At 48.6% G+C, this 27,017-nt stretch overlaps 2 long non-coding RNA genes across 2 annotated transcripts; both read right to left on the reverse strand.

Annotated features, from left to right (window-relative positions):
* Nucleotides 1-2,566: 2,566 nt before the first annotated feature.
* LOC139359381 (uncharacterized) lies at nucleotides 2,567-18,640 on the reverse strand. Its single transcript, XR_011615295.1, has 3 exons — nucleotides 16,996-18,640; nucleotides 7,749-7,789; nucleotides 2,567-2,987 (listed from the first exon to the last, which is right to left on the reverse strand). It is a non-coding gene; the product is annotated as an uncharacterized lncRNA (long non-coding RNA).
* A 6,232-nt stretch (nucleotides 18,641-24,872) lies between these two features.
* LOC105469260 (uncharacterized) lies at nucleotides 24,873-27,011 on the reverse strand. The gene is made up of 3 exons (XR_011615223.1): nucleotides 26,970-27,011; nucleotides 26,396-26,519; nucleotides 24,873-25,842 (listed from the first exon to the last, which is right to left on the reverse strand). It is a non-coding gene; the product is annotated as an uncharacterized lncRNA (long non-coding RNA).
* Between the last annotated feature and the right edge of the window lie 6 nt (nucleotides 27,012-27,017).

The following is a 27,017-nucleotide window of genomic DNA, read 5'->3' on the forward strand; positions in this document are numbered from 1 at the left end:
CACTTTTGATAGAGACACAGGCAGTGGAAATATTTTGCTTTCTTCTTAACTATAAGAAAAGCAACAGCATAAACACAGTAACAAACAGTGGTCAACCTCTGGTCTCAGTGCTGAGTGACCCCAGGGAGTGCCGGGATCTGTGGCAGGAATGAGAGGCTATCCTGTGTCGACCAGCCCAGGGTGGCCTGAACACCCTGGTTTTTTTTGTTTGTTTTGTTTTGTTTGTGTGTTTTTTGTTTTTTGAGATGGAGTTTTGCCCTTGTCGCCCAGGCTGGAGTGCAGTGACACCATCTCAGCTCACTGCAACCTCCATCTACCAGGTTCAAGTGATTCTCCCGCCACAGCCTCCTGAGTAGCTGAGATTACAGGTGCCCGCCACCACACCCAGCTAATTTTTGTATTTTTAGTAGAGATGCGGGTTTCACCAGGTTCGCCAAGGGGTGAGCAGGCTGGGTGTGCCCAGAGTACTTCGTCCCATCTGCTCAGCCACACCAAGGAGCCCAGAGGTTCAGGTTGCCACCTGTGGTGATCTTGAAGTGAAAATACTTCCCTCGGAGTATCTTATAACATTTCACAGTGGAATGAGAAAGAGGAGGTAGAGGCACAAACAAAGCCAAAGGCTTAATTGCACGGATGTGGAAAGGCAACGGAGCGGCCGCAGCATGGCTGTGGGGAAGGGCTTCAGTGTCATTGAGTTTCGATTGCAAAGCCAGCTGGAAGCAAATGGGGAAAGCCTCTCCATGCAGGAGAAAGGACAGCCAAAGTGCCCAAAGAAAATGTTCTCGAGAGCCTCAGCCCCAAACAAAAAGTGCTCAAAAAGCTGCAACTGACGCCCAAGATCAGGCCAGCCCAGCCTAGAATAAGGACATCAAACACACTGGAGAAGGAAAGGATAGAAGCTGTTCCCCATCGTCCCCCAGGCCCCATCCTGGGAGCCCCATCACCAACTACCTTTCTCTTTAGTTCTTGGCGGCCCCGATATTGTCATCAAATAAACTTTGGAGCCAACAAACATGGGTAGGAACCAACATTAGCAGAGTCAGCAAATGCACCCTGCTCCAGTAGCTGGGTGGATCCTCCCAATCCACCTCCCCCTTGCCTATTCCTTCTCCTCAACCAAGCGCCCATACCACGCCACCCCCACACCTCCTCATCGGCCAAGCCCTCCCCCACCTCCCAAATGCAGACACAACCTCATCTCAGCTCACCACCATTCACCAGGGGAGACTCTGACATACGTTGACCACTCCCCGCGCCACCTCTGCTGTGCACTAATGCATTCGCCTAATTTCCAGTAGTCAGTGACATTGCACTGTGGAGGCAGAGGTTTCCACTCACAACAACTCAAGTCACTGTGGACTTCATGGAGCTCAGGCAGGAATTGAGGGCCTAAAGAGGGCTGGTAAATAGTGAAGGAGGTCACAGGCACAAGGTAGAGAAATGATGGCGCCTTCCCACTCCAGGTTTACTTTTTTCTAAAGCATTTACTAAAACGAAATTTGAACATCTAAGTTGGTTATTGCATAATTGAGATATAGGAGCAAAAGAAAAGCTTGGTTGATAGTTGAATTTTCACATGGACAGTAGAATCATCGATGTTCTGCTGTAGGTATAAAATGATTTCCAGGCTGGGCAAGGTGGCTCATGCCTGTAATCCCAGCACTTTGGGAGGCTGAGGCAGGCAGATAACTTGAGGTCAGGAGTTTGAGACTAGCCTAGCCAACATAGTGAAACCCTGTCTCTACTAAAAAATATAATCAGCCAGGTATGGTGGCGCCCACCTGCAGTCTCAGGTACTGGAGAGGCTGAGGTAGGAGGAACACTTGAGCCCAGGAGGCAGACGTTGCAATGAGTCAAGATCAAGTCACTGCACTCCAGCCTGGGTGACAGCGGGGAGACTCCATCTCAAAAAAAAAAAAAAAAAAAAATGATTTCCAGCCGGGCGCAGTGGCTCACACTTGCAATTCCAACACTTTGGGAGGCCAAGGCAGGTGAATTGTTTGAGCCCAAGAGTTTCAGATCAGCCTAGGCAACATAGCAAGACTCCGTCTCTACAAAAAATACAAAAATTAGCCAGGTGTGGTGGCGCACATCTGTAGTCCCAGAGACTCAAACTACAAGTGGGAAGATCGCTTAAACTGAGTCATGATCATGCCACTTCACTCCAGCCTGGGCAACAGAGTGAGACTCTGTCTCAAAAAGCAAAAAAATTGGGCCGGGCGCGGTGGCTCAAGCCTGTAATCCCAGCACTTTGGGAGGCCGAGACGGGCGGATCACGAGGTCAGGAGATCAAGACCATCCTGGCAAACACCGTGAAACCCCGTCTCTACTAAAAAATACAAAAAACTAGCCGGGCGAGGTGGCGGGCGCCTGTAGTCCCAGCTACTCGGGAGGCTGAGGCAGGAGAATGGCGTAAACCTGGGAGGCGGAGCTTGCAGTGAGCTGAGATCCGGCCACTGCACTCCAGCCCGGGCGACAGAGCGAGACTCCGTCTCAAAAAAAAAAAAAAAGCAAAAAAATTATTTCCTTCTCATGCCTTCCAAATACATGGTGTTAGCGTCTTTAATATACAACGAGTGTTTACAAATATAACAGAAAAAGATGAGTAACCTAATACAATGGACAAATGATTTGGATAATACATTCAGACAACTCTCACATGAAGTATACAAATGGCCAAGATGTTAGCCTCAATCATAATGAAAGAAGATAAATCATATGGAGTTGTAGTTTTCATCTTGTGTCATCTTTAAAGCTTGATAAAAGCTACTGATAAGAAATGGAAACAACAGGACTCTCACCTCATGTCAATGTGCCTCGGCACGGGCAGAAGCTTCTGGAACGGCAATTTGGTTTCAACCATCAAAATGTTAAGGCAGGTGTGAGGGCTCATGCCTGTCATCCCAGCACTTTGGGAGGCCGAGGCGGGAGGATCGCTGGAGGCCAAGAGTTGGAGACCAGCCTGGGCAACAAAGTGAAGCCCATCTCTACAAAAATGAAAAAGAAAAGAAACAATTAGATGTGGTGGTGCACGCCTGTAGTTCCAGCTACACAGGAGGCTGAGGTCAAAGAATTGCTTGAACCCGGGAGGTGGAGGTTGCAGTGAGGTATGACTGCACCACTGCAAAGCCTGGGCAACACAGCAAAACTCTGAGAAAGAAAGAAAGAAAGAAAGAGGGAGGAAGGGATGGAGGGAAGGAAAGAAGGCAGGCAGGCAGGCAGGAAGGAAGGAAGGAAGGAAGGAAGGAAGGAAGGAAGGAAGGGAGGGAGGGAGGGAGGGAGGGAGGGAGGGAGGGAGGGAGGGAGGGAGGGAAGAAGGAAAACATGTATTGAGCTATTTCCTTAAGAGCTGTACTCTTTACTATACGTAAGTTACATCTCAATTTTGTAAACTTTTTTTTTTTACCATGAGCATATGTCACTTTTATATATAGGAAAACACGATATATTTTTAAAAATTAAAAAGATAGGCTATAAATATATTTTTTATCATGAGCCTGTATATCTTATATATAAAAACAGGCCGGGCACGGTGGCTCAAGCCTGTAATCCCAGCACTTTGGGAGGCCGAGGCGGGTGGATCACGAGGTCAGGAGATCGAGACTATCCTGGCTAACATGGTGAAACCCCGTCTCTACTAAAAAATACAAAAAAAAAACTAGCCGGGCGTGGTGGTGGGCGCCTGTAGTCTCAGCTACTTGGGAGGCTGAGGCGGAAGAATGGCGTGAACCCAGGAGGCGGAGCTTGCAGTGAGCCGAGATCACGCCACTGCACTCCAGCCTGGGAGACACAGCGAGACTCCGTCTCAAAAAAAAAAAATAAATAAATAAATAAATAAATAAATAAAAACAATACATAAAATATATATAAATATGCATAAATGTTTACAACATAAAATATGAATATTTTGCCGAGAGCATATATTACTTTTATACACATGTAAAACACAGTATAGAAGGAAGACACAAGGCCAGACCCAGGAATGGTGAATCGCCTCCCCCCTAGCAAACTGGTCCCTCTCACTTGGGCCTGAGGAGGACTCCACACCCCTCCCCAGCCCATACCTCTCAGTCTCACCGCCCCCTTCCTGGCACTTGGCCACCAGCTTCAGGGCTGGAGACCTTTCTTTCTTTTTTTTTTTTTTTTGAGATGGAGCCTCCCTCTTGTTGCCCAGGCTGGAGTGCAACGATGTAATCTCAGCTCACTGCAACCTCTGCCTCCCGGGTTCAAGCAATTCTCCTGACTCAGCCTCCCGAATAGCTGGGATTACAGTCATTTGCAATCGCACCCGGCTAATTTTTTGTATTTTTAGTAGAGACGGAGTTTCACCATATTGGCCAGCCTGGTCCTGAACTCCTGACCTCAGGTGATCTACCCACCTCAGCCTCCCAAGTGCTGGGACACAGGCATGAGCCACCGCACCCGGCCAGGGCTGGAGACATTTCTAAATGCTTGAATTTGAGAAATGGTGAGATCCAAAGGAACTCCTGCTTGCCTGGCTGAAGGCCTCGTCCAGGAGCAGGCCTTGTCCCGGCTGTAACCGCGTCTGGGGTCACACAACTTTGCATTGACAAAGACGGGAGAAAGGGGCTCTGGGGAGCCCTGGGCAGCTTCCAGTAGTCAGGGGAGGTTCCCTGCCACGACCACAGTGGGGCGACCGCAGGCAGAGGGCAAGTCCAGGCAAGCCTCGCAGAGGCCCAGCTGCGTCAGCACAAAACGCACACCGTCTTTCCAGCTGTTGACTTCATAGCTGCTAAGTCAGTGCCCAAGAGGCTGGAGATAACAGGGCGTCCACAGCTGTGCTCCAGGGCGGACACCTCAGCCCCCCGGCAGCAGTGTGGATAACCCATGTGGCCTGGATGTGGCGGGTAAAGTGCTGGCATGTGCCTTTGTTTGGGTGGACTTCGGGTCTTGTTGGTCAGATCGTCGTGGCTCCACTGCTTCGATCCAGGGAGAAACAGGGAAGCAGGAGAGATGCTCACACCAGCGGGCGACCTCCTCCAGGCCGGCCCCCCTTTCCCCAGGGCGCTCCTGGGCCCCTGCTGCTGTGCGGATGTGGTGGTTTTTCTTCCCTAAGTGAAACCCATCCGTGTCTCCAGACTTGAGAACAAGCACCAGAAAGGTGAGGACCACCTGGCGCTTTGTTACCCAGTCGCATCTTTCAGCTGGAGGCCAGCCCGTCGATGTAACCCTTGGAGGGCCAGGCCAGGAGCATCTCCTCTTTTCAAAAAAGGTGAAGCCGAGATGTGGGCAGGCATGTCCCCACCCGAGGCGGCTGAGAAGGCCGAGAGCACCTCTCTCCATTCTCACTCTCCAAACATCCATGGCCAACCCAGACAGAGCCCCTAAGCTCTACAGAAACCCGGACACCAGAGGACAGACAGGACAGGAGACGGGTGACAGTGTTGTAGAAAAATTACGTGCTCATCGGCCAGGCGCAGTGGCTCACGCCTGTAATCCCAACCACTTGGGAGGCCCAGATGGGAGGATGGCTCCAGGCTAGGGGGTTCAAGACAGGCCTGGGCAACATAGTGACACCCTGTCTCTACCAAAAATAATAATAATTAGCCTATAGGCCAGGCATGGTGGCTCACGCCTATAATCCCAGCACTTTGGGAGGCCAAGGCAAGCAGATTACTTGAGGTCAGGAGTTCAAGACCAGCCTGGCCAATATGGTGAAACTCTGTCTCTACTAAAAAAAAAAAAAAAAAAAAGTTTGCTAAGCGTGGTGGTATGTTCCTGTAATCCCTACTCAGGAGGCTGAGGCAGGAGAATCAATCGCTTGAACCCTGTAGGCGGAGGTTGCAGTACACTGAGATTGCACCACTGCACTCCAGCCTGGGTGACAGAGAGAGACTCTGTCTCAAAAACAAAACAAAACAAAAACAGACAAAAAAGCCTGTAGTCTCAGCTACTAGGGAAGCTGAGGCAGGAAGATCGCTTGAGCCCAAGACTTTGAGGTTGCAATGAACTATGATCGCCACTGCACTGCAACCTGGGCAACAGAGCGAGACTCCACCTCTTAAAAAAATATATTGGCTGGGCACAGTGGCTTACACCTGTAATCCTGCCACTTTGGGAGGCCGAGGTGAGCGGATTGCCTAAGCTCAGGAATTCAAGACCAGCCTGGGGAACACAGTGAAACAAAATTTAGTAGAAATTTTGTATTTCTACTAAAAATACAAAAATTAGCCAGGCGTGGTGGCACACGCCTGTAATCCCAGTTACTTGGGAGGCTGAGGCAGGAGAATCGCCTGAACCTGGGAGGCGGAGGTTGCGGTGAGCTGAGATCACGCCACTGCACTCCATTCTGGGTGACAGAGCAAGACTCTGTCACAAAAAAAAAAAAAAAAAAAAAAAAATCTTAATGTATGTCTACAAGGCAACAAGTCCTTTGATACCATAACAATGTAATAACATTGTCACACAGCTGCCAGCCAAGCACAGGTCCCTGCCAGGTTCCACTCCCTCCAGAGTTGTCTTTGTTCTGATGGTCTTCCCATGTGGAATTTTCTACTCCAACCCCTCCCAACTCAACGGCAAATTCTGAATCTAAATCCAGAGTGCCAGCCTCTGGAGGCTCTGGCTTCGTCCCGGCCCCCAAGCGCTTGTTCACCCCATTTCCATTGCTTGCTGCCAGCCGCTGGCCTGGCCTCTCCCCAGAGGCTTCGAGGATGCCCAGCAGAAAAGCCCTGGCTCTGGGCAGGTTTTCGCAGACGAGACTCGCAGTCCCTCTTGGACTCACGTCCCCACCCCCAGGGACCCATAAGAGAGAAACCATTGGCGCAGACGGCAGTGCACAGCTCCCAAAGGGACCGAGTTGGCAACAGCAGGCAGTGCCTGGCCAACCCCATCCCATTGAACGTGGGAACCCGCTGGGAGGCCAGGGCCAGGTGGGCGCCAACATTTAGAATGAGAGACAGAAGTAGGAAAACAAGGAAGCAGGCCAGTGCCCATGCGGGGAGATCAGTCTGAACATTCACGTTTTTCAAGAGATGACAGAAATCTGAACTTTTAGGTAAAATATCCCATTTCTTACATTTCAGTTCCAACGATAAAGCACATGTGAAGATTAGGGAAATGCAAATCAAAATCACCATGAGATACTGCTTCACACCCACTAGGGTGGCTAGAATCGAAAAAGCAGAAAATCACAAACATTGTCAAGGATGGGGAGAAACTGGGCCCCTCGTGCATTGCTGGTGACAAGAGAAAATGGTGGAGACAGTTTGGGAGTTCCTAAAAAGTTAAGCACAGAATTCCCATAGGCACCAGCAATCCCACTCCTGGGTATACACCAACAAAAACTCGCACACAAATGCTCCTAGCAGCATTATTCATAAGAGCTCAAAAGTGGAAAGAAGCTCAGTTGTCCACTGGAAGATGAATGGATACACGCAACATGTCCACATGCAATACAGGCGCGGTGGCTCACGTCTGTAATCCCAAACTTTGGGAGGCTGAGGTGGGTGAATTTTTTATTCAGCCATAAAAAAGGTGAAGTACCGATGTAGGCCACTGCATATGTGCACCTGGAAAACATCGTGCTCAGTGCAAAAAGCCAGTCACCAAAGGCCACATACTGACTGGCCACAGTAGCTCAGGGCCCAGAATCCCAGCACTTTAGGAGGCCAAGGTGGGAAAATCTCTTGAGCTCAGGAATTCGAGACCAGCATGGGCAACATAGGGAGACCTCAACTCTACACAAAATAAAAATAAAAACAAAAAATTTTTAAAAGGCCACATACCTTGAGATTCCATTTATATGAAATGTCCAGAACAGGCGAATCTGCCGAGACAGAAAGCAGACTGAGGGTTGCCAGGAACAGGGGGAAGGGAGAGAAAGTATGGGATTTTCTTTGGGGGATGACGGCAATGTTCTAAAATGGATTGTGATGATGGTTGCACAAGCTTATGAAGATACTAAAAACCATTGAATTTTACACTGTACAATGGTGAGTTTTATGTTCGTGAATTATATTCCAAACAGACAGTGCAAGTGGAACCAAGGATATCTATGGGCCAGATCGCACCAGAGGGCAGCACAGCTCCCCCTCAACCCTAAGCCTGAGCGCCCACCCCCGGCACTCAGTCTCACTGTGGGCTGGAATCACTTTTTTCTTGTTCCCTCGCTAAGACAAAAATGTGCAGTAGAATTCCCCAATGAATACTGCGCCACCGACACCCACTGCTGCTGGTGATGGCAATAGCCAGCCTCTGAGGAAAGCAAGGTGGCACCTACAACACGGGGCCGCATGGAACCACAGAGGCCTTATCCGAGGGAGGCAGGAGCATCAGAGTCAGAGGAGAGATCAACAGAACATGACTGCTGGCTCTGAGGGTGAAAGAAGTGGCTGCCACGAGCGAAGCAATGTGGAATTCCTTAAAGAACTAGAAAAGGCAGGGAAACGGATTCCCTCTGGAGCCTCCAGAAAGAACCAACTTGGTCAGCATCTCAGCTTCATCCTCGTGAGACCTGGGTCAGACTTCTGACCTCTAAAAGTGTCAGAGAATACATTTGTCTTGCTTTTTTTTTTTTTTTTTTTTTTTTTTTTTTTTTTTTTTTGAGATGGAGTCTTGCTCTGTCCTCCAGGCTGGAGTGCAGGGGCGAGATCTCGGCTCACTGTAACCTCTGCCTCCCAGGTTCAAGCGATTCTCCTGCCTCAGCTTCCTGAGTAGCTGGGACTACAGGTGCGCACCACCATGCCCGGCTAATTTTTGTATTTTTAGTGGAGACAGAGTTTCACCATGTTGGTCAGGTTGGTCTTGAACTCCTGACCTCGTGATCTGCCCGCCTCGGCCTCCCAAAGTACTGGGATCACAGGCGTGAGCCACCGAGCCTGGCCTTGTCTTGTTTTAAGTCACTAACTTTATGTTCATTTGTTCCAGCAGCAACAGGAAACTAATACAGCAGGTGATTTAATCTCTTTAAGACTTTATTGCTAGGCCAGGCGCAGGGGCTCCTGCCCAGGATCCCAACACTCTGGGAGGCCAATGCAGGAGGACCGCTTGAGCCCAGGAGTTTGAGACCAGCCCAGGAAACATGGAGAAACCCTGTCTCTATTAAAAAAATAATAATAATACAAAAAATTAGCTGGGCATGGTGGCACACGACTGTAGTCCCAGCTACTAGGAAGGCTGAGGTGGGAGGATTGCTTAAGCCTTGGGGGAAAGAGGCTGCAGTGAGCCAAGATTGCGCTACTGCACTCTTGGGTGACAGCCTGGGTGACAGAGCCAAACTCTGTCTCAAAAACAAAAGAACTTCATTTCTAAAATTATTTTTTAATAATTGTACCTGCGGCCGGGCACAGTGGCTGACGCCTGTAATCCCAACACTTTGGGAGGCCAAGGTGTGCAGATCACCTGAGGTCAGGAGTTCGAGACCACCCTGACCAACATGGAGAAACCCTGTCTCTACTAAAAATATTTTTAAAAATTAGCTGGGCATAGTGGCACATGCCTGTAATCCCAGCTACTTGGGAGGCTGAGGCAGGAGAATTGCTTGAACCCAGGAAGTTGAGATTGTGGTGAGCTGAGATCAGGCCATTGCACTCCAACCTGGGCAACAAGAGCAAAACTCCATCTCAAATAATAATAATAATAACTGTACCTGCTTACTAATGGAAGGCAAAGATTAAATGATATCATCTTTGTAAAGTGGCTGTCCCAGTCCCTGGCACATAAATGCTCAATCATGATGAGTATCCAATGACAATTGTACCAGCAGGAAAAATTATGTTTACAAGGAAGTGTATTTATATGGGGAAATGCTCCTAGTGTGCTGATGCCGATGGAAGAAATTATAAAGATGGTATTCACATATCACCTATGTAAAAAAGCAAAAAGAACAATTATATAAAATATTAATACTGCTTCTTTCTGGGTGATCTTTATTCTATCTAAATTTTCATGTATTATCTATGGAATGTTTTACTTTTTTTCTTTTTTTTGTTAAGAGACAGGGTCAGCTGGGCGCAGTGGCTCATGCCTGGTAATCCCAGCACTTTAGGAGGCCAAGGTAGGTGAATCACGAGGTCAGGAGATCGAGACCATCCTGGCTACCACAGTGAAACCCCATCTCTACCAAAAATACAAAAAAATTAGTCGGGCGTGGTGGTGGACACCTGTAGTCCAAGCTACTCGGGAGGCTGAGGCAGGAGAGTGGCATGAACCCAGGAGGCGGAGCTTACAGTGAGCCGAGATCGCGCGATACTCTGTCTTAAAAAACAAAACAAAAAAAAAGAGACAGGGTCTTGCTCAGTCACCCAGGTTAGAGTACAGTAGCAGGACCATCGCTCACAACAGCCTCAAACTCCCAGACCCTAGCAATCCTCTCACCTCAGCCTCCTAAGTAGCTGGGACTACAGGTGTGCGCCATGTGCCTGGTTAATTTTTTTACTTTTTTGTAGAAATAGGGTCTTGCTATGTTACCTAAGCTGGTCTTGAACTCCTGGCCTGTAGTGATGTTCCCACTTCAGCCTGCCAGAGTGCTGGGATTACAGGCATGAGCCACTGCACCTAGCCTACAGTGTTTTTCATAGCAATGAGGTATTCTGTTTATGGATATCCCGGGAGAGCAGCAGATAATCCCCAGAATGGTGAAGGCAGATTCTAGGTCTACATCCCCCCATGCAGTCTTGGGAGCTCCTGCCCGAAACTTCATGGAAATGGAAGAACATCGCAGTGGTCCTTTGTGTCTGACTTCTTCCACTCTGAACACTACTTTGCAATTGATCCATGTTGATCACTTCCTTTTTGTTGTGGAGTGGTAGTCCAGATATGAATGTGCCACAGCCTGTTTCTCTGTTTCCCAGACGATGGACATTTGGACTGTGTCTATTTGTTTTTGTTTTGTTTTGTTTTCTGAGACAGAGTCTCGCTCTGTTGCCAGGCTGGAGTGCAGTAGCTTGATCTTGGCTCACTGCAACCTCTGCCTCCTGGGTTCAAGCAATTCTCCTGCCTCAGCCTCCCGAGTAGCTGGGACTACAGGCGCCCACCACCACGCCCAGCTAATTTTTTTATTTTTAGTAGAGATGGGGTTTCACCATGTTGGCCAGGATGGTCTCAATCTCTCGACCCCGTGATCTGTCCGCCTCAGCCTCCCAAAGTGCTGGGACCACAGGCGAGAGCACCACACCCAGCCAACTGCATCCATGTTTTAGCTATGGTATGACTGAAGCTGCAATGAGCTTCGTGTGCAAGTCTTTGCATGAACATCTTTCCACTTCTCTTAGTGAACACCAAGGGAGATTTCTGGCCATCTGGTAACTGCCAACCTCCCGAAATGGCTAAACCATTTTTGCACTCCCACCAGCAGAGTATGAGAGCTCCGGCGTCCCCCATCCTCACCAGCATTTGGTATTGTCAGTCTTTTCAATTTCATCTCTTCTTGTGGATGTGTTTTAATCTACATTTCCATTTCCCTAATGAGCAGTATTGTTGAGCACCTTTTGAGGTGCATTTTGGATATCGTATGTCTCCTTTTGTGATGTGTCTGTTTAGATTGTTTCTTGATTCTCCCTGCCCCTTTCTTTTTTATGCGAGTCTCCTGTTTCAATGCATTATAATCAGAGTCAGGACCTGTATGCGTTCACTTTTGGAAATTGGTATTCTTTGTGGCCTAGAATATAAACAAGTTTTACAAATGGTTTGTGGGAAGCTGGCCAGGAAATGTGGTCTCAGGTTGTTGGAAGCAGCAGAAACCCAACTCATGCTAGCTGAGCTTCCATGGGGGGTCTCCTAACGGGGAAGGTCCCTCATGGATCCAACTATTTAGATTCTGTCCCAGGGTTCTCTCTATTGCACTGTCTCCTCCTTACTCTCTTTCTCTCCAGGTGCTGGTTTCAGGGTCTCTTATGACAGATGGGCTTATCCCAGCCAGCCAGGCGACAGACACTGCTCTAACTTAGCAAGCTCAAAGGAAGTAAGAGACCGTGCAGGGCCCCCACACAAAAACCCCACGTAGGGCTGTCACTCCCCCTGTGTGAGCCATGGCCGTTCCCAGCCTAGGAGCAGCCTAAGCTCCCATGACTGATGCCCACCCCCATACACACAAAATAATCCATCCTGTTCTGGAGACCAACATCCCATCAGGACAAGCTTCCCAAGGGCAAGGCTCTGGTCCTGGGAGGCCTTCCTTGGTCCTGCCTGCTTGGTCTGTGACTTCTCAGACACGTGATAAAGTCTCATGCTACAAACCTGCTTTTCTCAATTGTTCTATTTCTAACAGGTATTACTTGCTGCGTTTTAATGCTACCTTTCCTGGATTAAGTTTCATGAACAGAAAATCCGGAGGGGCCAGCCGGGCACAGTGGCTCACGCCTGTAATCTCAGCACTTTGGGAGGCTGAGGCGGGCTGATCACTTGAGGTCCGGAGTTCAAGATCAGCCTGGCCAACGTAGCAAAACCGTCTCTACTAAAAATAGAAAACTTCACAAGGCACAGTGCCATGTGCCTTTAATCCCAGCTACTTGGGAGGCTGAGGCAGGAGAATCACTTGAATCCAAGAGGCGGAGGTTGCAGTGAGCCAAGATTGAATCACTGCACTCCAGACTGGGTGAGAGTGAGACTCTGTCTCAAAAAAAAAAAAAAAAAAGAAAGAAAGAAAAGAAAAGAAAAAAGAAAATCCCGAGGGGCCATAACTTTTATTAAGATGCCACAGTATTCTTTCCCCAGTTTAATGATCTTTTTTAAAAAATTAAGGCCGGGCATGGTAGCTCTCACCTGTAATCTCAGCACTTTGGGAGGCCAAGGCGGGTGGATCACAAGGTCAGGAGTTGGTGACCAGCCTGGCCAATATGGTGAAACCCCGTCTCTAATAAAACACAAAAATTAGCCGGGCGCAGTGGCTCAAGCCTGTAATCCCAGCACTTTGGGAGGCTGAGGCGGGCAGATCATGAGGTCAGAAGATCGAGAGCATCCTAGCTAACACAGTGAAACCCTGTCTCTACTAAAAATACAAAAAATTAGCCAGGCGTGGTGGCAGGTGCCTGTAATCCCAGCTACTCGGGAGGCTGAGGCAGAAGAATGGCATAAACCCGGGAGGCAGAGGTTGCAGTGAGCCGAGATCACGCCACTGCACTCCAGCCTGGGCGACAGAGCGAGACTCTGTCTCCAAAAAAAAAAAAAAGAAAAAAAATTAGCTGGGCGTGTGGTAGTGGGCACCTGTAATCCCAACTACTAGGTAGGCTGAGGCAGGAGAATCGCTTGAACTCACGAGGCAGAGGTTGCAGTGAGCTGAGATCGCACCATTGCACTCTAGCCTGGGCAACAAAGCAAGACTCTGCCTCAAAAAGTAAAAAATAAATTAAAAATAAAAACAGATATCATCTTTGGTGAACTACTTGAAGTCTTTTGCCCATTAAAAAGAAAAGGAAAAGAAAAAGAAAAAAAAAAGGCATTCTCTGTCCTTTTTTTTTCTTAATTTGTAAGAGTCCTTTGTATATTCTACATACAAGTTCTTCGTATTACAAGTATTTTCTCCCAGTCTGAGGCTTTCTGGCTCATGTTCTTAATGGTATCATTTGATGAGTACAAGTTTTAAAATCTGACAAAGTCTAATTTGTCAATTTTTTGAAAATAACTCTCGGTTTTAGAAACCAAGAGACCTTTGTCAGCCTAAAAGTTGCAGGTATTCTTTTGTATTTACTTCTTATTTATTTATTTATTTATTGAGACAGCCTTGCTCTATTGCCCAGGCTGGAGTGCAGCAGCACATTCTTGGCTCACTGCAACCTCCGCCTCCCGGGTCCGAGCAATTCTTGAGCCTCAGCCCCTCAAGTAGCTGGAATTACAGGCATGCACCACCACGCCCTGCTAATTTTTGTACTTTTAGTAGAGATGGCCTTTCCCCATGTTGGCCAGGCTGGTCTCAAACTCCTGGCCTCAAGTGATCTGTCTACCTCATCCTCCTAAAGTGCTGGGATTACAGGTATGAGCCATGGTGCCTGGCCTTTTATTTTATTTCATTTTATTTTTATATTTTAGGGACAGGGTCTTGCTCTGTCATCCAGGCTAGAATGCAGTAAGTAGCGCAATCATGGCTCGCTGCAGCCTCAAACTTCTGGACTCCTGGGCTCAAGCATCCTCCTGCCTCAGCCTACCAAGTAGCAGCAGCTACTACTATAGCTGGGTGCACCACCTCAGCCAGCTAACTTTTTTTTTTTTTTTTTTTGAGACAGAGTCTCGTTCTGTCACCCAGGCTGGAGTGCAGTAGCATGATCTCGGCTCACTGCAACTTTCACTTCCGGGTTCAAGTGATTCTCCTGCCTCAGCCTCCTGAGTGGCTGGGATTTCAGGCATGCACCACCATATCCAGCTAATTTTTTATATTTTTGGTAGAGACAGGGTTTCACCATATTGGCCAGGCTGGTCTAGAACTCTTGACCTCAAGTGATTCGCCTGCCTCAGCCTCCCAAAGTGCTGGGATTACAGGTGTGAGCCACCGCGCCTGGCCCACAACCAGCTAACTTTAAAAAAAAAACTTTTTATTGTCCAGGCTGGTTTCAAACCCCTGGCTTCAAGCAATTTTCCCGCTTCACCCATATTTACTTTTAGAAACTTTATTACCTTCACTTTTGTGTTGATGTCTGAGCCAGCTCAAATTAATTGCCACGTGCCATGTGAATTAGGGGCCACGGGTCTTTCATTTTTATGTGTATGGGTAACCAAGTTGTCCAACATCACGTGTTGAAAAGAGGTTTCTGTCCCTGATGATTTTCTTTTGTCAGAAACAGAATAACCATGTATACCTGTGGGCCCATTTCTGGATTTTTTTTCTGTTCCATGAATAGTATTTGTCTATTCTTCGCCAAGTCACAGCGCACTGACTATGTAACTTTATACTTAAGTCTTGAAATAAGGTCATGTGAGTCCTCCAACCCAGTTCTTTTTTGAGGCTGTTTAGATAATTTCAGGTTCTTTGCATTTCCCTGTATATTTTATAATTCACTTATCCATTTCTTTATTTCTTTTTAGATGCTGAGATTTTGATTAGGATTGTGTTCAATCTTTAGATTAATTTGGGGGGAACTGATATCTTAAAAGTAATTGATCTGGTCAGGCGCACTGGTTCACGCCTGTAATCCCAGCACTTTGGGAGGCCAAGATGGGCAGATCATGAGGTCAGGAGTTCGAGACCAGCCTGACCAACATGGTGAAACCCCGTCTCTACTACAAATATAAAAATTAGCCGGGCGTGGTGGTGTGCACCTGTAATCCCAGCTACTCAGGAGGCTGAGTCAGGAGAATCACTTGAACCTGGAAGGCAGAGGCTGCAGTGAGCCAAGATCATACCACTGCACTCCAGCCTGGGCGACAGAGGAGGACTCTGTCTGAAAAAAAAAGTAACTGATCTTCCAGTCCATAAACAGGGTCTTCTATGTTTGAGTCTTCTGTAATTTATCTCAGCAATGAAGTAATCAGGATATATTCAGAGAAGATCAGGGCCTGAATACTTTTATTGTAAAAATCTTCGTAAAATGTATTAGCATTTTTAAAAAATACATTAAAATGTAAAGAAGCTCAAAGTAATCCATGACCTCAAAAGCTAGATAACTCAGGAAGCAGTACTTTATATGAAGTTATACATGTGCAAGATAAAAATTTGTGAATAGTTCACAAATCCATACATCAGGACTCTCTCCATTGCCTCCAAAAGTAATCACTATTGTTGGTGTCTTGGGTCTCCTCTCTGAAAATTTACATACATCTAACAGCATACAAATCTCTTTTGTTTGCACAACAGAAATCACATCTTATCTATTTGTATAGCATTCCTCCCAAAAAAGAGATGTCCATGTCCCAGTACTGGTTCTTCTGAATGGGACCTTATTTGGATATAGGATCTTTGCAGCTGTAATTAACTTAAAGGTTTTAGATGAAATCGTCCTGCATTTGGGGTGGGCCCTAAATCCAATGACTGGGGTCTAGATAAGAAAAAGGAGAGGGAACGTGGAGACACACAGAAGGCCATGTGAACAAGCAGGCAGAGACTGGAATTATGCTGTACCCAGCAGCACCAAGGCCTGCAGGTGACAGGTGACGCCCTGCAGAAGCTAAAAGAGACAAGGAAGGAGCCTCCCTGGGGTCTTCAGAGGGAGAGGGGCCCTGCTCACACCTTGCTTTCAAACCTCTGGCCTCTATGACTTTGAGAGAATAGATTTCTGCTGTTTTTTTTTTTTTTTTTTTTTGAGACACAGTCTCGTTCTGCCGCCCAGGCTGGAGTGCAGTGGCTGGATCTCAGCTCACTGCAAGTTCTGCCTCCCAGGTTTATGCCATTCTCCTGCCTCAGCCTCCCGAGTAGCTGGGACTACAGGCGCCCGCCACCTCGCCAGGCTAGTTTTTTGTATTTTTTAGTAGAGACGGGGTTTCACTGTGTTAGCCAGGATGGTCTCGATCTCCTGACCTCGTGATCCGCCCGTCTTGGCCTCCCAAAGTGCTGGGATTACAGGCTTGAGCCACCGTACCTAGTCAATTTCTGCTGTTTGAAGCCACCTAGTTTGTGGTCGTTTGTTACAGCAGCCCTAGCAAGCTAATACAATACTGTTCCACACTTAGCTTTTTAAACAATATGTACCTTGGAGACCTTTCCCTATGGACACACGCAGACCCACCTGTCCTTAACAGCGGTGTGGTCCAGCCCCCTACCGCCTAGGTTTACCCCAGCTGACTCCACCAGCGCTCCTAATGTGCCTGTTCTCTTTCAAGGTTTACACTGTTTCCAGTTTTTCAGTCCTACCATAGAGTTGTATTATCCCTACATGTAACTCACACATTTAACTCTTTGGGGTTGGAGTTGTTTTCTGATAAATATTTTTCATATGGCCTGGGCCCTAACCACCAGGATCTGGTGTTCAGTCAGACATAGAGTGGTATCTTCTCATGCTGAAGCAGAAACTGACCATGTGGATATTTGTATCAGTCCATTTTCATACTGCTATGAAGACATGCCTGAGACAGGGTAATTTATAAAGGAAAGAGGTTTAATGAACTCACAGTTCCACATAGCTGGGGAGGCCTCACAATCACGGTGGAAGGCGAAGGAGGATCCGAGTCACGTCTTACACGGCAGCAGGCAGAGCGCGTGTGGAGGGGAACTCCCCTTTATAAAAACATCAGATCCCGTGAGACTTACGATCACAGGAATGGGGGGGAAACCCCACCCCCAGGATTCAATGACCTCCCACCAGATCCCTCCCACGGCTCGTGGAGATTATGGGAGCTACAATTCAAGATGAGATTTGGGTGGGGACACAGCCAAACCCTATTAATACTCTAAGGGCCGGTTTGCCTGGTGATGGTCCTCAGAGGTGACTGAAGGATCCTCTTGTGGCTACAGGGAAAGAAGAATGGTTCCATGAAGTCATACACACAGACTCAGCACAGGGCCTGGCACACACTGGGCACCAACAAATGTGAGTCATGAAGTGATGAGGATAGCACAGCACAAAGCAGGGAGGAGGTGGGGACAGATCAGGTGCTACAGGATAGACCACGTCCCCCTCCAAATCCACATGCTGAGGCCCTGACTCCCAGCAGCTCAGAAAGTGACTGCATTTGGAGAAAGGAACTTTAACGAGGTAATTAAGTTAAAATAAGGTTATTATTGTGGCCCTAACCCAACAGGACTGGTTTCCTTATGAGAAGAGGAGGTGAGGGCCAGACGTGGTGGCTCACGCTTGTAATCCCAGCACTTTGGGAGGCCAAGGCGGGTGGATCACCTGAGATCAGGAGATCGAGACCAGCCTGGCCAATATAGCGAAACCCCCCTCTCTACAAAAAATACAAAAATTAGCTGGGCGTGGTGGCGCATGCCTGTAATCCCAGCTGCTCGGGAGGCTGCGGCAGAAGAATCACTTGAACCCGGGAGGTGGAGTTAGCAGTAAGCCAAGATCGCACCACTGCACTCCAGCCCAGGCGACTGAGCAAGACTCTGTCTCAAAAAAAAGAAGAGCAGATGAGGACACAGATGTGCACAGAGGGACGACCCTATGAGGATGCAGGGAGAAGACACCATCTACAGCCAAGGAGAAAAGAAACCAACCCTGCCCACCTCTTGATCTAAAACTTCCAGTCTCCAGAATTGTGAGAAAATTAACTTCTGGGAGCCCCTACAGGCCTCCCAGGCCATGGAACTTTGTTGGAGGCAGCCGGAGCAAATACACAATGGGACTAGCCAGTGCCCCATCCTGCAAGTCTAGGAAATTAAGACTCTTCCACTCATTTAACACAATCCAAGCAGTGCTGGGCTCAGTGGTTGCTAAACTGTTTTCTGATCTTATCCTCTGGAGAGGGTACAAATGACCCCCAAAGTGGCCACAAATTCTTCCAGATCCTGTATGGTCACTCATTTGCTACCCCTCTGGTCAACAGGTTGGAGTTTACCTCACGTGGCTTCCATGCAACTTGCTGTGGCCCCTGGGGCATCAGGAAACACGGGACCTCAGCTTCCATTGGAGCCCCTGAAAAAAGGATCCACGCTGGCCTGCTGCAGACAGACAGCCCCGCCAACAGCCAGCACCAAGCAGCAGCCACGCAAGAAAGGCCATCCCAGGCCATCCAGCCCCAGCCAAGCTGAAGCCACGTGAGTGACCCCGGCATGACCAGCAGGAGCACTGAGGGGCTGAGCCCAGGGATGATCCGTCAGGCTGAGGTGTTCCCCCGGCTAGGCCACAGCCCCCAGGTACTCAGGCAAGTGCAAATCCAGTCGCTGCTGTGACTTGAGGTGAAGGAGATTACCCTGAATAATCTGGGTGGGCCTGATCATTTCATTGAGGACAAGAAACTCCGCCTGTGGACTGCAGCACCAGCTCCTGTCGAGTCGTCCCGGCTGCCTCTGAGGAAGGCTTGCCCTGCAGTTTGGGACTTGTCTCACCAGACCCCACCATCACATCAGCCAGTGCCTTGCAATAAATCTCTTTGAATGCTGATATTTCTATCTATTGGCTATTTCTCTGGAGCACCCTGTCCTCTAGGTTGGGCTGGGGCCTCTGCTTGTGCTTTTGTCATTCCCTTTGCTTCCCTGCGCCTGGAGACGCTGTGCTCTGTCATCGTTGCTGGTCCGGTTCCTGCCCACCCTGCTCCTCCAGGGCATCCTACAAATGTCCTGTGCCACCGCCTCTCACAGAGCTGGCAGGAGCAGAGTGAGGATTCATGACCATGCCTCAATCCTGAATTCCCCTCACCCATTCCTCTCTGGATGCCATCTCACTACTTTGTCTTACTTCCCCTGCTTCAGAGGGCTGAGATTCACCATCCTGGGGTGCACATGCCCCCATGAGCAGCATTCGCACAGGACAGGAGCCTCTAAAGGCAGTGACTGCAGGATTCAACTTGTACTGAACCCAAAGAAATATTAATGTGAGGCCAGGCACAGTGGCTCATGCCTGTAATCCCTGTACTTTGGGAGGCCGAGGCAGGCAGATCACTTGAGGTCAGGAGTTCGAGACCAGCCTGGCCAACGTGGTGAAACTCTGCTAGTAAAAATATAAAAGTTAGCTGGGCGTGGTGGCGTACGCTTGTAATCCCAGCTACTCAGGAGGCTGAGGAAGGAGAATCGCTTGAACCCAGGGGCAGAGGTTGCAGTGAGCTGAGTTAGCACCACGGCACTCCAGCCTAGGCAACAGAGCAAGAGTCCGTCAAAAAAGAAAGAAGAGGGGGGGAGAGAGAGAGAGAGAGAGAGAAAGAAGGAATATGAATGTGAGGTTGATGGCAGCCTTTCCTACTGATGTAGCAGTGACATGGAAAGTACAAGGTTTCAGCCTCAAGGAGGAATATCCTATAAACACGCCTCGAAAGACAGTGGCCATCCCTGCCAGCATCAGGAGTCCATTCTTTCCAAACACACAGAGTCCAGCGAGGACAAGCCAGGCCACAGGAGCTGAGGCTGCCAAAAACACTTCTGTGCCTTGTGAGTTAAATTAACATCATGTTGATGCGCAGTGGCTCACACCTGCAACCCCAGCCCTCTGGGAGGTGAAGGCAGGAGGATCTCTTGAGCCCAGGAGTTCAAGACCAGCCTGGGCAATATAGTGAGACCCCCAATTTCTACAAAAATAAAAATATTAGCCAGGTCTTGTGGCACACATCTAGTAACGCCAGTTACCTCAGAGACTGAGGCAAGAGGATCACATGAGCCCAGGAGGTCAAGGCTGTGGTGAGCTATGATCACACCACTGCACTCCAACCTGGGTGACAGAGCAAGACCCTGTCTCCAAAAAAATAATAAACATCATGGCTTGGTGCAGTGACTCACGCCTGTCTGTAATCTCAGCACTTTGAGAGACCAAGGCGGGTGAATCACCTGAACTCAGGAGTTCAAGACCAGCCTGGCCAACATGGCAAGACCCCCGTCTTTACTAAAAAAATATAAAAATTAGCCAGGCGTGGTGGCGTGTGCCTGTAAACCCAGGTATTTGGGAGGCTGAGGCAGGAGAATCACTTGAACCTGGGAGATGGAGGTTGCAGTGAGCAAAGATCGTGCCACTGCGCTCTAGCCTGGGCAATACAGCGTTTCTATAGAGAAACTTTTTTTTTTTTTAAATAAATGCTACTCACAGCAGCAGAAGCTAAACACTGGAAACAACTCACCATCTATCAGCCATGGTCTGGTAAATAATCTATAAACTAAGGAGCACCCCACCCCAGAATACCACAGAGAGGTTTAGCAAAGGCAGCGAGGCTCTCCATTGGATGGAGGGTGACCTTCCGGCCATACTGCTAAGAAAAAAGACCCAGCACGGCTGGGCGTGGTGGCTCACACCTATAATCCCAGCACTTTGGGAGGCCTGAGGTCGGGAGTTCGAGGCCAACCTGACCAACATAGAGAAACCCCATCTCTACTAAAAATACAAAATTAACCAGATGTGGTGGCGCACTCCTGTAATCCGAGCTACTTGGGAGGCTGAGGCAGGAGAATCGCTTGAACCCGGGAGGCAGAGGTTGCGATTAGCCGAGATTGCGCCATTGCACTCCAGCCTGGGCAACAAGAGCGAAAACCCCGTCTCAAAAAACAAAAGGCCCGGCCCAGAGCAGCTTGTGGTGGCGTGCCACTGTGCCTGTGATAGAAAGAAGCAAGCAGGAGGGCAGCTATGAGAAATGTCCTGAGGCCCCTTGCTAGGACAGGCACACCTCTCTGGAAGCGACCCCAGGAGGAGACAGCGTTTGCTGCCTGCAGAGTGGGGAACTAGGTTGCTGGGGACGGGGAAGGAGGAAGACTTTTCAGTACATATCCTCCTGAACCTTTTTTTTTTTGTTTATTTTTTTCTGAGACAGAGTCTCACCCTGTCGCCCAGGCTGGGGTGCAGTGGCGCGATCTTGGCTCAGTGCAACCTCCGCCTCCCGGTTCAAGCAATTCTCTGCCTCAGCCTCCCAAGTAGCTGGGATAACAGGCACCTGCCACCACACCAGCTACTTTTTGTATTTTTTTTTTTTTTTTTTTTTTTTTGAGACGGAGTCTCGCTCTGTAGCCCCAGGTTGGAGTGCAGTGGCGCGATCTCGGCTCACTGCAAGCTCCGCCTCCCGGGTTCACGCCATTCTCCTGCCTCAGCCTCCCGAGTAGCTGGGACTACAGGCGCCCGCCACCTCGCCCGGCTAATTTTCTTATATTTTTAGTAGAGACGGGGTTTCACCGTGTTAGCCAGGATGGTCTCGATCTCCTGACCTCGTGATCCGCCCGTCTCGGCCTCCCAAAGTGCTGGGATTACAGGCTTGAGCCACCGCGCCCGGCCTACTTTTTGTATTTTTTAATAGAGATGGGGTTTCACCATGTTGGCCAGGCTGGTCTTGAACTCCTGACCTCATGATCCACCTGCCTCAGCCTCCCAAAGTGCTGGGATTATAGGCGTAAACCAACGTGCCCAGCCCTCTTGAATGTTTTTATTTCGTCACCTGCGCGTGCCCCACTCTCGTGGCTGAGCTGACAGCCACCAAGGTGGATGGTGGTGGAGGAGGCGCAGCCTCACTGGCGAGGTGCCGCCCTGCCCCAGTGGGAGCCCAGCCTCAGACCCTCACCCACCCAGGGAACCTGGACACGCTCTGGGCTGCCCTCTTCTCACCTATAAAACAGGATTTCCCAGTCCCTTCTTCTAAACTTCCCTGACTCCAATTGCAGTTCTTCCATTCGTGAGAGTTTTGCCAACAACAGTGAAAGAAAGGGTCTTTTTTTTTTTAAAAAAAAATAGGAATTTCTTGGACAGATCTTTACACTCTCCCACCAAAAAGCAACAGGATGTTTCTTTTTTGTGTGTGTACATTAAACAACATTTCTGTGTTTGGGTTCTTTCAGACAAGAAGTAACTCAGGCGGTAAAATAGAACAAGCGTTCGATTTAGAGGGGGTCTTGCAATGCAGTTCTCTAATCTTTAAACCCATGGGTTGTCCCCAAAGGATTTATAGAGGATGTTGAGGCCACCTCCAGGAGAGAGGAACGATTAACACACTTAGGAACTGTGTACTGGTTCTCATCACTTAGAATCCCTGAACCATTTGTTTCTAAGGGTTTCACTCCTAGATTTTAGAGCTTTGTGAGTGTATGGTATTGTTTTTTTGCCTGTTTGTTTGTTTGTTTGTTTGAGATGGAGTCTCGCTCTGTCACCCAGGCTAGAGTGCAGTGGTGCGATCTTGGCTTACTGCAACCTCCGCCTCCCAGGCTCAAGCAATTCTCTGCTTCAGCCTCCCGAGTAGCTGGGATTACAGGTACACGCCACCACTCCTGGCTAATGTTTGTATTTTTAGTAGAGGTTGGGTTTCACCATCTTAGCCAGGCTGGTCTTGAACTCCTGACCTCATGATCCACCCGCCTCAGCCTCCCAAAGTGCTGGGATGACAGGCGTGAGCCACTGGGCCTGGCCTGTTATTTTTTAAATTGTGAAAATACTGCATTTCACCCTGGAAACTTACACTCATAAAACTGTTTTGCACTGTAACAATTCTGCACCAGACACCAGGCAAAGGTCTTGGAAAAAGCCGAGGTGGCATGCGCACTGAACTGCTGGACCAGCTGAGCACCAGGTTGCTCAGACAACACTAGATCACTTGCAATTACTAGAGTTACGGAGAAGGGGGGACAGAGGCAACCCCACCTACCCAGGTGTGAGTGTGAATTAGTACAGACCCTCAGAGGGCAGTCTGGTAATAGCTAACTAAAAAAGTAGAGCCACGTATCCTTTTTTTTCCTTTCTCCCACAGAGAAGACATACCCCTTTAATACAGGTCTGTGCATGCTACTCTGTAGCTACGCTGGTACTTTGCATATGGGAAGACAAAGATGGTCACTGCTGCACTGTTTTAATAGTAAGAAACTGGAATCAGGGACCCATCTGATTGCAAAACTCATAAATGACACCCTTTAAAAGAAAAGTTTCATGTAACGGAGACCTCCTGCAAGGGGACCATCATCATAAAATGAGCTCATTGTCCATTTCCCACCTCCTGTAACTGTGTTCCTTAACCACCCCCTGCCTCCAGGATCCGTGGCGGGGTTGGGGAGCCTCCAGCCTGAGCCTGTCTTTAGGTGTGCTGCAATGGGCTAGGTGGCCTGGTGGGTGAGGGTGAGGGGAATCCGAGGAACATAAGGGGTTGCTCCAGCCTTTGACCCTGGAAGGCCTCCTGAGAGCAGGCTCTCACCACTTCCATAACAGCCTGCCCGTTTGCCCCTCCCAGGCAAACATGGGAAACAGCAGGACCAGGCTCCACAGCCCTGTACCTGATACAGTTTGTATTCATCTGCCTCATGTGCACAGCAAGGGATTGGGCAGGCTGCCCTTTGTAAGAAGGTGTTCTAAACGCTCAGAGCCCCGGGCTGCCTCTGGGGTATCCTGGGTCAGGATCCAGGGGCGGACATTTGCATCGTGTGTCCAGGGGTCCCTAGGCAAACTGAACTCTTGAGGAATCCTGCAAGGCCTGAACTGTGCTTATTTTTACTTGAGTTCTGATACACAAGCATGGTCTGTCTCGCATACGTAATATTTATCTATTACACACAAAGAAATGGCATAACATTAACACAGCTAGCCTGTAAGTCACATCTTAGTCTTGCAAATGTGCAGAGGAGCTGGGGGCAAACTATGACATAAGATATTAAATGTGATGTAAATGTGTGATGTATTCTAAATCCTGAGTGTATCCCATGTAGACCGGCTGGTGGTGGTATCTGGTTCCTCCTTTTAGCCAATGCCACTGATGGCAGTAGGGAAACAGCACTTTTAGAAAATGTAAGAGCTTTCTGAAACTATTTGGTAACAAGTAACTACTGTTATCTAGTTTTAGCTGCTAAATCCAGGGTCACTGGATTTATCTCAATTCCTGACTTTTCCATCGACTTCAGAGAGAGTCATTCTTCGCTTTGGCATCTTTAATTTTCGATCCACAAGCATGGCGTGAAAATACTTATGCTTTCTTAGTAGTATTTCAGACATGAATAAGTTAATACTTGCCCTTATCACTTGCGTAGAAAGGAACTCAGTACCATACAAAGTTTGTACTCTCTGAATGTCTTCCTCTGTGCCTGGATTTTTAATATCTTTTTTGTATATTTTAAACATTCTCGTATATAATTAAGCATAACTGTGAGCGTAGGTAAACTACTCATATTCCAGGATTAATTTATGTAACCATATTACTTTCACTTAAAATATGTTTGAAGCAGATCCCTCGCGTTCCTGTGGACCTGCACAGCGGCCGGTACAGTGACCACCAGCTACGTGTGGCTATTCCCACTGAAATGAACTAAAATGAAATACAATTTAAAATTCGATCCTTCAGTGGCACTAGCCACACTGCCAGTGCTCAGCAGCCACAGATGGCTAACGGCCACCACACTGGACGCAGTGGACGGAGGCTCTGTCCATCCACTTCCATCACCCACACAAGTTCCACAGATGGGGCTGCTGCTACGGTCTTATACTACTGGATATCTAGTAGTGCCCACCTGATAGTACATGCTCACTATCTGTCGAATGAATAATACAATAATTAGTTTTAACTTGTCTTAATAATTCTTAAAATGTGACAGTCAAAACGGAAGACGTCCGCTTGTTTTACACAGTTGGATTAGCTGGGGTCTTTCCTCCCTTCTGCCGACTCCCAGCTTTGTTTTTAGAAAATGTGCCACAGATTTTGGATCACACGCTCCCAGTATGTATCTGATTATTTCATTCTGGCCAAATCTGTCATATTTGTTCCTCCAAATGAATTATCTAAATATTATTTTACCCAAACTGAGTGTTTGCAATTAGGTAGATGATGTACATGTTAAACCTTCCAGGACGCTGATTTATTTTTCAATGTGTTAGTATCAAATTCTAGCAAATTTATTTCTTAGGCAAAGAAATCATTCCCTTTTCAAAGCCTTCTTTTATTTAAAAAGAAATCAAGCAAGTATCCCAGCATGCCATGGGTCAAAGAGGAAACTGGAAACTTCCAGGGCAAAATCTTAGACCCAAGATGAATTCTGCAAGGAAACGTGATGTGAAACTGATCCAGCTATTTGTAGGATTACAATAAATACACCTTTGCCCTCAACTCCACAATTTACTGCCAAGCTGCACAAGACGGGATACAAAAGGAGCCAGGCGGAGAGGCTGTTAGCGGATCCCTTCACTCCAGAGGCCAGTTTTAACCCAACACAAGGATTCTTTACTGCCTCTGTCCCTGAGTAAACAAACACCTTCCCCCCAAGGACGTTTCCCTTTCTCCTGCCCTCTTTGCAAACAACATCTGAATTTGCACGTTCTCTCCAGGAAATCAAATGAATGTAACTTACCTAACCAAAGAAAACTGAAGAACACGCCATAAATGGAAAGATCGGTTCCTACACTTCAGTATTTTCTCCAGTAGGCCTTTCTGTTAAAACAAAAAAACATATTTCTCCTGCAGAACCCTTTATAAATATGGTTTTGATGATCACAATTACATTGAGACAGTCTCCTACAACAATAAACGACTTTTGGATCTGTTCAACAGAAAGAGAACTTTGCAGCTGTATTCAAGTAAGCAACAAAAGCAGAGTGAACTTTCATGGAGTTAGATTGCATTGAGACGAGTCAAGTTATGGTTCAGGTCTATCTCTTTCATTACATGTTTCAGTTGTCCTGATTCAAAATCTAAATAACTTAAAGGGTGAGTTCATGGAATTAGAATCTTAACACTGGAATAAAAGGGTAGCCTGCGGACTACGATCCCAGGGAGGACAAGGGGTCACCCCCACTTTCATAACGTGGCCTGACCCTTTTCGACCGCGGACAATTGATTCGAAGGACGCCGGCTGTCCAGCCCTGGCGGGCCACTACTGACCTAGTCCTAAGTTAGGAACAGCCCTGCAAACCGCCCCCTCCCCCTCCACTTCATCAAAATCGGGGAACAAATACAGAAAAGGTGCAGCTGGCTTTCTACCTACACGTGCCCTAAAACTCGGGGACTGGATCCACTTTTCACAGCTGTTTAGTAAGAACTCCGGGCAGTTCGTATTACTTCTTTCTTAGAGTGCTTGGTGGTTTCAGTTAATGCATTTTCCTCTCTCGCTTTTGAGGGGAAAAGCCTGGGCTGCCGAGGTTTGTGGGCCCCTCCCCCGGACTTCATCTTCCTTTCCTCCCCCAGCCCCCGACCCGTTTTGCTCCAGTCCAAAGCAGAGCGACTCCCCCACCGCCGAGAAAAAGCCAGTTCAAGAAGCCGGGGAAGGGTGGGGCCCCGCGCGCCCCGGAGGAGCGCCCCTCGAAGGCGGGGGCAGGAAGCGGCCGCCGCGCCCCGTCCCGCTTCCCTCCCTTAGAGCCAGAACAATGGCTTTTTGCCCGGAAAACGGAGTTGGGAGCAAGGCCAGGCGCGCCCCGGGGACCACGCGGTACTCGCTGGGCGCCTCAGAGCCGAAGCCCCTAGGCACCTCCTCCCCCAGCCAGGGGCCCGCCCGCGCCCCCACCCCCGCGCCCGCGCCCCGGCCCCGGCCCCCGCCCCGGACCCCGCGCGGGACCCCCCACCGGAGCGCGACTCCCAGCCCGCCGCGGACAATGCACGCCCCGCCCCGC

This window comes from Macaca nemestrina, chromosome 17, assembly GCF_043159975.1.
Source record: "Macaca nemestrina isolate mMacNem1 chromosome 17, mMacNem.hap1, whole genome shotgun sequence".
Lineage (NCBI taxonomy): Eukaryota > Metazoa > Chordata > Mammalia > Primates > Cercopithecidae > Macaca > Macaca nemestrina.